Genomic DNA, 9,363 nt, shown 5'->3' with positions numbered 1-9,363 from the left:
ACCTTGCCTGTTAAAAGCAGTGGTTTCGCGCTTTCAGTTCACCGAATGCCTGCCGTCAATCCAACGGTTTCTGGTTTGGGAATGTTTTTATCGTTTGCTGTGCGGTACGACATCGTCAAATTGCACTTCGCTAATGAACTCGCTCACCGAACAGCTATATTCGTCGCAATATTGTTGTTGGACGCGATGCGGAACATATTCCAATCGCGGGTGATCAAGCAGTCTTGAAGCGTGGATTCAGATTGGTCGGACCAGCGTTGAACAGACCTGAGCGGCGGGAGCTTGTTGTTTGAGTTCTGTTTTGTAGGCTGGAATCAACAAATGGAGTCGCGTGGTCAGGCTTTTTCGAAAGGGGGGCGGGGGAGGGCCTTATAGCCTGTCGCGGAAATTAGTATAAACAATGGTCTAAGTGTTTTTCGCAGCCCTGGTAGCACAATCGATATCTGATAGAATTTAGGAGTTTTGTTTTTAAGATTAGCTCTTGTTAAAATCCCCAGCTACGATGAAATGCAGCTCAAGGGTGTGTGGTTTCCAGTTTACAAAGAGGTCAGATAAAGTTCGTTCCAGGGCCATGCGATGTGTCCTGCTTGGGGGGGAATATAATACGGCTGTGATTATGATTGAAGAGAATTCCTTGTAAGATAATGCGTCGACATTTGATACATGTACTCTTGTAACTGTACATCAAACATATTATCAATTACCTTGACACCTCTATATTACATGAGGTTTATGATATACATTAAGATGTGAAGTGGCACATTTGGCACATTTGGACGGATGTTTGGGCTTGCCTTGGATTGATATCAAAAGCTGTAATTTTTAAGATCATCCCAAATGTCCTCATCTTTGAAAAACATTGTTCTCTTCATTTACAGTATTGTTCCTCACTCAGACAACAATTATTGTTTTTGAAAAAGTGTTCCCAATTAGTGGAAGGAATGGGGGCAAAACTTCTTTGTCCCGCGCAGTGTTTCAAGTTCGAATGTCTGTCGTCTAAACCTAAGAGCTGTGAAGTGGAGACCCTGACTCTGACCTCAGCAATGTTACTGTAGCAGCCCACTGCGTTTACAATTAGGCACTTATCACTTATTTTGCCATCGCAGTGGAGTACTCCTTTAACTGCAAGACCTGGTAGCAGTTGTAAAAGGGCTAAAAATTATTTTAAATTCGAAACGCCTTTTAAGATAAATTTTATTGTAGAAATTTACTAATTGAGAATGCTACAAACGTACATGACTGTTCAGCTTCAACTGTTCACTGTTAGCAGGTATGCACAGTTGGAGAAGCTACAATTACAGTTCACTACAAAATCAAAAGTTTTTCAGATGTTTTCGACCTTCCAAAGTGATGTTATTAAGTCCAGTGTTCTGCTCTTGTAGCCGCTCTCTATAACAGTAGTAAATACTCATTTTAACTCAACATATGCTGTGAATTTTTCTAAACATCAAGTAAACAGCAAAATGTTTCTCCAGTTTATGAATATACGCCGATCTGAAAACCGGCCACTGGTGCATTATAGCTGGTTGGTGACTGTGTTTAACTCTGCCAGAAATTGAAACCAAGACAGAGGTGAAGAAGATCATGCAACGTGTAAAGCAAACTTGATGATCTGCTTCTACAAACTCCATTGAACTTCTCAGGTAAAGCATTTTTAAATGTGGAGAGAAAACACAACGAAAGAGAGATGCATACCAGGCCACTAAAATTGCTTTAATTGTTTCCGCTTTCCAATTTCTAACAGAGGTAAAATCCAACTTTGGAGAAAGACAAAAAGAGATAGTGGGTGTTTTTGGGACCAGAGCTGGAGCTGGTAAGAGCTTCTTGATTAACACATCTGGGTGAAGCAGAAACTGCTGGCCCTCTGGAAACCAAGGGGCGTGCACCTCGGTCATGAATTCATGGTGGAGACCAATAGAACAGACTCGGAACTCAAAATACATCGCAGAAGATTGAGTTCATGAACAGAGGAGGTAAATAGCATCTGTTTACATCTCACACTGTTTGGAAAGTGGTGTATGAAGGAATAAGTAACAATGAATTAAAATCCTTTTTTGAAACTCAAAAAACATATGATCTGAATCGAGGTCTGTCATTGACCCAAATTGACACCGTTGCATTAATTTAAAAAAAGAATCAACAATATAAGAAACAACAATTACAATGTACATCATGGCAACAGATTTTGGGGGAGGGGTTCTCGTAGAAGAGCTGGTACTCTTAAGATATTTATTTCCAGGATCCACAATCAAAATATTTAAGGGGCATCAATATGCACGCTCGTTAGAATGCAAGCGGACCAAGGCGGGCAGCGTAAATAGAGTTCCACATGTTATTTAAATGAAACTCACCAACAAACAATAAACAGCAAACGAAACCATGACGTCTGGAGTGCTTCACAGGCACTTACACAAAAACAAGAATCCCACAAACAGGTGGGAAAAGGCTGCCTAATCCTGATCCCAATCAGAGACACGATAGACAGCTGCCTCTGATTGGGTAACCATACCAGGCCAACAAAGAAAATAGAAAACATAGATTGCCCACCCTAGTCAATCCGTGACTAACCAAAGGAAGAATTAAGGATCTCTAAAGTCCAGGGCGTGACCATATCCCAATGGGTTGCCTCTGCCATAACAGTCATGAGGATGTCTTAAATTGGAGGAAAAAGTGAGGATCCGGACACAGTGCAGACAAATGCAGCCACAATCCAATGCAATCTGATTTCCCCCCATCTATTGTTCAGAGTTCGTCACTGGCTAGTGACCTAAATTGGATATGCTCAACACCCCGGCCATGCCTACAATCTAAGCTATAGCCCTCAATTCTTCACACAAATTATCAAGGAACCTACCAAGTACAACCCAAATCGCGTAACACTGGGCCACTCAATAGATATCATCCTGACCAAATTGCCCTCTAAATACACCTCTGCTGTTCAAGCCAGTCTCACCAATACTGCCTATTGCCTGTGTCCGTTAATGGGTCCCAATTAACGATCACCCCTCATCACTGTCAAACCTCCCTAAATACTTCCTTGCGAGCAGCCTTTCTAATCGAACCTGGCCCCGGTATGGCTGGAAGATATTGACACTCATCCTCAGTAGAGGGTGCCTGGTTGTTTTTTAAAATTGCTGTTTCCTCGCCACTTAAATAAGCATGCCCCTTTTCAAAAAAGTAGAACTAAGAATCAGTATAATACCTTTGGTTCAACTCCAGACTTGACTGCCCGTGACACAGCAAAACAAAAACACCTTGTGGCGTACTGCATTAAGCTTCAATAGTCCTGCGATATGGCAACTTTTCAGGGAAGTCGGAAACAATACACAGAAGTCAGTAGGAAAGCAAAAAGCTAGCTTTTTCAAACAGAAATTGCATCCTGGCAGCAGACTAATTCAAAAAGTTTTGTTGACACTGTAAAGTCCATGGAGAATAAGAGTACCTCCTCCCAGTGCAAACTGCAGCACTGAGACTAGGAAACACTGTCACCACTGATAAATCCACGATAATCGAGAATTTCAATAAGCATTTCTCTACGGCTGGCCATGCTTTCCACCTAGCTACCCCTACCCCGGCCGACAGCTCTGCACGCCCCGCAGCAACTGGCCCATGCCCCCTCCCTGCTTCTCCTTCACCCAAATCCAGACAGCTGATGTTCTGAAAGAGCTGCAAAATCTGGATCCCTACAAATCAGCTGGGCTAGACTATCTGGACCCTCTCTTCCTAAAATTGTCCGCCGCATTGTTGCAACCTCTATTACTATTCTGTTCAATCTCTCTTTCGGAACGTCTGAGATTCCTAAAGATTGGAAAGTGGACGTGGTCATCCTTCTCTTCAAAGGGGGAGACACTCTAGAACCAAACTATTACATCCTGCCCTGCTTGTCTAAAGTCACCTGCAACAAGAGCGACATCGTTGATATATACAGAGAAAAGAGTCGGCCCGAGAATTGAACCCTGGAGAAGTACTTGGTGAACCAGGCGAGGCAGTCATTAGAGAAACCAAGGCTGTTGAGTCTACCGATAAGAATACAGTGATGGACAGAGTCTAAGCCTTGGCCAGGTCGATGAAGACGGCTGCACAGTACTGTCTTTCATCAATGGCGGTTATGATATCGTTTAGTACCTTGAGCGTAGCTGAGGTGCACCTGTGACCAGTTCGGAAACCGGATTGCACAGCGGAGAAAGTACGGTGGGATTCGAAATGGTCAGTGATCTGTTTGTTAACTTGGCTTTCGAAAACTTTAGAAAGGCAGAGCAGAATGGATATAGGTCTGTAACAGTTTGAGTCTGGAGTGTCACCCCCTTTGAAGATGGGGATGACCGCGGCAGCTTTCCAATCTTTAGGAATCTCGGACGATACGAAAGAGAGGTTGAACAGACTAGTAATAGCGGTTGCAACAATGGCGGCGGAACATTTTAGAAAGAGGGTCCAGATTGTCTAGCCCAACTGATTTGATTTGTAAATGATCCATGGTATGACCATATTAATACAATTCCATATGGCCTTGGACCCCTAGACATTGCATCGCTAGTGTAGCGTTAGAAGTAGGCTGGTTAGGTGGGTTTCATAACACTTAGCTGCCAAATAGAGATACAGTATGTATTACACATTTGTTATGGCTTTACCTTTTTATTAGGAATGGAAAGAGGAGCTATCGTCCATCTTCAGAGACAGATCTTATGAGGATGGAAATGATGAAGACCAGGAAAGGGATGATGATGATGATGATGACGATGATGAAAAGATATCAGCTTTGTATGGAAAAGATGGACGTGGGGCAACCTTAGAAGAATTAATGACCAGAATGCACTCAGAGAAATTCAGAGTTCGTTATCAGTGAAGAAAATATTTCTATGTGACACAGTAAGCTTACTGTCATGCTAGTTCACTTCTGTGAAGATTGTGTGCTTTTGTGAAAAAACATTTTTGGTCAGCAACCAGGTCTGATTACACTTATTACATCTGTTAGGTTCTTTGATCTTCCTCAAAGTGTTATTTTAAGATTATATATGTTTTTAATCAATGCATATAATGATGCTTTTTACAATTGCAGGCAGAAGAACTCTCTGAAAAGATAACCTGTTACACACGGAGTGAACACACAGAGTGATACATTTAAAAGACAGTATTGGCGCTTGTGAAGTGTATAACCATCAAGGTGCCAAACTCCAAAGACCTGCTGGAGCATGTTGTGCTGATTGATCTTCCAGCAATGGAGACTGCAACAAGAGCAGAGATGAGATGTGGAAATTGGTAATTATTTACAATTCTTATTGATGATTATGCCATGTTCTGCTTAGAATTGTATTCCTGCAACTTCTAATTGATGTTAGTTTAACGTCATAGGGATCAACATCATAGGTGCAGGGCCAAATGGCTAGCTATATCTATGTATTTTAGTTATTATTTATATTAATGTACAATTGATGAATAAATACATAATACAGTGCATTTGAAAGTATTCAGGCCCTTCCCTTTTACCATATTTGTTAAGTTACAGCCTTATTCTAAAATTAATTAAATCTGCATCAATATAAACAATACCCCATAATGACAAAGTGAAAACAGGTTTGTAGACATTTTTGCAAATGTATTAAAAAAACAGAAATTGCTTTTTTTACATAAGTATAAAGACTTTGATATGAGACTCGAAACTTGAGCTCAGGTGTATCCTTTTTACATGAGTCATCCTTGAGATGTTTCTACAACTTGATGGTAGTCCACCTGGTAATTCAATTGATTGGACATGCTTTGGAAAGGCACACACCTGTCTATATATGATCCTGCAGTTGACAGTGCATGTCAGACCAAAAATCAAGTTATGAGATCGAAGGAATTGTCTGTAGAGCTCCGAGACAGGATTGTGTCACAGATCTGGGGAAAGGTACCAAAACATTTCCGCAGCATTGAACGCCCCCCAGACACAGTGGCCTCCATCATCCTTAATGGAAAAAGTTTAGAACACCAAGACTCTTCCTAGAGCTGGCTGCCCGGCCAAACTGAGCAATCGGGGGAGAAGGGCCTTGGTCAGGGAGGTGACCAAGAACCCGATGGTCACACTAACAGAGCTCCAGAGTTCCTCTGTGGAGATGGGAGAACCTTCCCGAAGGACAACCATCTCTGCAGCACTCCACCAATCAGGCCTTTATGGTAGGCCTTTAAGTAGACTTTATGGTAGAAGGAAGCGACTCCTCAATAAAAGGCACATGACAGCCCGCTTGTCAAGAGGCACCTAAAGGACTCTCAGACTCTCGAAGGACTCTCTGGTCTGATGAAACCAAGATTGAACTCTGGCCTGAATGTCAGGATTGAATCAACCAAGATTGAACTCTGGCCCTACGATGAACCACGGTGGTGGCAGCATCATGCTGTGGGAATGTTTTTCAAGGGCAGAGACTGGGAGACTAGTCAGGATCGAGGGAAAGATGAACAGAGTAAAGTACAACGAGATCCTTGATGAAAACCTCCTCAGACTGCAGCGAAGGTTCATCTTCCAACAGGACAACGACCCTAAGTACACAGCCAAGACAGAGCAGGAGTAGCTTCGGGACAAGTCTCTAAATGTCCTTGAGTGGCCCAACCAGAGCCCGGACATGAACTCAATCAAACATCTGTGGAGAGGCCTGAAAATAGCTGTGCAGCGATGCTCCCAATCCAAATCAAATCATCTGTATTTGTTACATGCGCCGAATACAACCTTAGAGTGAAATGCTTACTTACAAGCCCTTAACCAACAATGCAGTTTTAAGAAAAGTAAGTGTTAAGTATAAATAATAGATAAGTAAAAAAACAAATAGCAAATAATTACAGAGCAGCAGTGAAATAACAGTAGCGAGGCTATATCCAGGGGGTACCGGTACAGAGTCAATGTGCGGGGGCACAGGTTAGTCAAGGTATTTGAGGTAATGTGTACGTGTAGGTAGAGGTAAAGTGACTATGCATTGATAATAAACAGACAGCAGCAGCGGGGGGCAATGCAAATAGTCCAGGTAGCCGTTTGATTAGCTGTTCAGGAGTCTTATGGCTTGGGGGTAGAAGCTGTTAAGACCTAGACTTGACGCTCCGACACCGCGCGGTAGCAGAGAAAACAGTCTATGACTAGGGTGGATGGAGTCTTTGACAATTTTTAGGGCCTTCCTCCTGACACCGCCTGGTATAGAGGTCCTGGATGGCAGGAAGTTGGCCCCAGTGATGTACTGGGCCGTACCTGACAGAGCCTGATGCAGATAAGAATGGGAGAAACTCCCCAAACACAGCTGTGCCAAGCGTGTAGCGTCATTTTATTTAACCTGTATTTAACTAGGCAAGTCAGTTAAGAACAAATTCTTATTTTCAGTGACGGCCTAGGAACAGTGGGTTAACTGCCTTGTTCAGGGGCAGAACAAAACAGATGTTTTACATGTAGCTCGGGGATCGATCTTGGCAACCTTTGCGGTCAACTAGTCGAACGCTTTTAACCACTATGCTGAGCCCTGCCGCCTCATACCCAAGAAGTTCTCGAGCTGTAGATCGCTGGCAAAACGGTTCTTCACAAAGTAACGTGAGTTAAACGGTCCTGAATAACTTACGTAAATGTGATATTTCAGTTTTTAGATTTTTATAAATTTGCAAACAAATCTAAAAGCCGTTTGCCGCGCGTAGTGGGCCCCCCACCCCCAATATAAAAATTTGCGGTCAGTGTTGTTTCTCAGGCAAAGGTTGGGAGAGGAGGGGGGGGGGGGGGGGGGTTGGGGGGTTTTTTTTTTTTTTTTTTTAAACTTGTGTTGTAGAGCTGAAGCCTAGTTAAGCACTGGAGCCTTTAGCTTGAGTTTGGAGACTGGAGTGGGGCGGGTCGATACGCGTCAAGCAATCTGTAAGATGAGTGCTGATACGAGCGGGCGGATGGCAGTCGGGGAGTGGGAGGGGGGAGGGTCGTGAGGGGTAGATACAAAAGAAAAAAAAAGCAGGCGGCATATGAGCGATTGCTGTACCATTCCCGATGCAGGAGGCCAGGCCTGAGGTCGGAATGCAGTAAGAATTATATCGACTCGGCGACCAGGGCATCTGCGACATCATGTATGGTGGTGTGAGTTCTGCTCCGAAATTGTTCGTAATGATTCTGGGATTAGGATTCGGGAAATAGGCTTTCGGGAGTGAGGAAATAGCTGCGGTAGGCGTAAAAGTTCGGGACAGTGGCTTTTACTTCAGGGGGGGGGGGGGAGAAAAATAAAGGAAATTAACAAAATGGGGATGGAAGGGGTGGGGCGGAAAACAATTTTTGATCCATATTTAGAACAAGGGCTGTAACTTAACAAGATGTGGGAAAAGTCAATTGCGGTCTGGAATACTTTTCTGAATGCACTGCTATATAGTCATAGCTACGGGAAGTAGTTTGGTAATGCAGAAAGAAAAGAAATCGCCCGCCGCTGAAACGTCTATATCCGGTCCCTCATACAGACTAGTTAAGAGTGTGTCCCGTGACCTCATCCACTTAAGAGACAGAAAAAGTGTACAAAGTGTATTTGAAGTTTTAACAGATTTGATACAAAACAGTTAATACGACTATACTTTGGAATATAGCAATATTGCTTAATATCACCTTAAAGTATGTTGCGCCAGTTTTCACTGTGAAATAACTTTTGCAAATTCAACTTATTTTCTATGTGAAAGACCTGAAATGGTCTATTCATTTTTCTTCAATTATTAGTAGATCATTCTCTCTCTCTACTTATTACAGAGGACCAACTGCTAAGTCGTGAGTCATCATTTTCATACTGATCCCTGTTGGGAAAGTCACATCCAACAACCTCAGCAGTCGTAATCCCATTGTTTATTGCCTTCGCAAACTGAGAACATCAAAAACATCACATCATTACAAATCTTGAATTCTCAAAGGTACTGCCATTACTCGTATGGTCTCATTGTCTTTTTCTTCATGGTGACGGAAAGTCTATCAGGTACAAACCTAGTTGACCAGCTCTGCTTAATAAAAATAGCACATTTTACATAAGTTGGTTTTTTGTAGGAATGGGTAATTAAAGCTGCATAAAAGCGGTTTGTTTTCCATGTTATTGTGGTACAACTATTTCCATGGTTATTTAATATAAATCATTCGACAGATAGGGTTTAGAATACAGTTGTCAGAGAACGGGAAATAGTGCAAGAATCTTTCATTTCATATAATTCCTGCAAGAATCTGTTCTTAATTTATACAACTACTTTTTTTGCCAAAGCAACAGGTGCTGCATAAAATTGTTTTGACTGCCGCTACAGATTGTCTATGTCTGCAGCACTTCAGCACCTACTTCCCGACGGCGGCTATGTATGTACAGCAGACCTAGGAAAGCCTATGTGATGCTAGTGAATACTATATTTCGTTTA

This window comes from Salvelinus sp. IW2-2015, unplaced genomic scaffold, assembly GCF_002910315.2.
Source record: "Salvelinus sp. IW2-2015 unplaced genomic scaffold, ASM291031v2 Un_scaffold1500, whole genome shotgun sequence".
Classification (NCBI taxonomy): Eukaryota; Metazoa; Chordata; class Actinopteri; order Salmoniformes; family Salmonidae; genus Salvelinus; species Salvelinus sp. IW2-2015.
The sequence above is the reverse complement of the archived record's forward strand: the minus strand, read 5'-3'. Positions refer to the sequence as shown.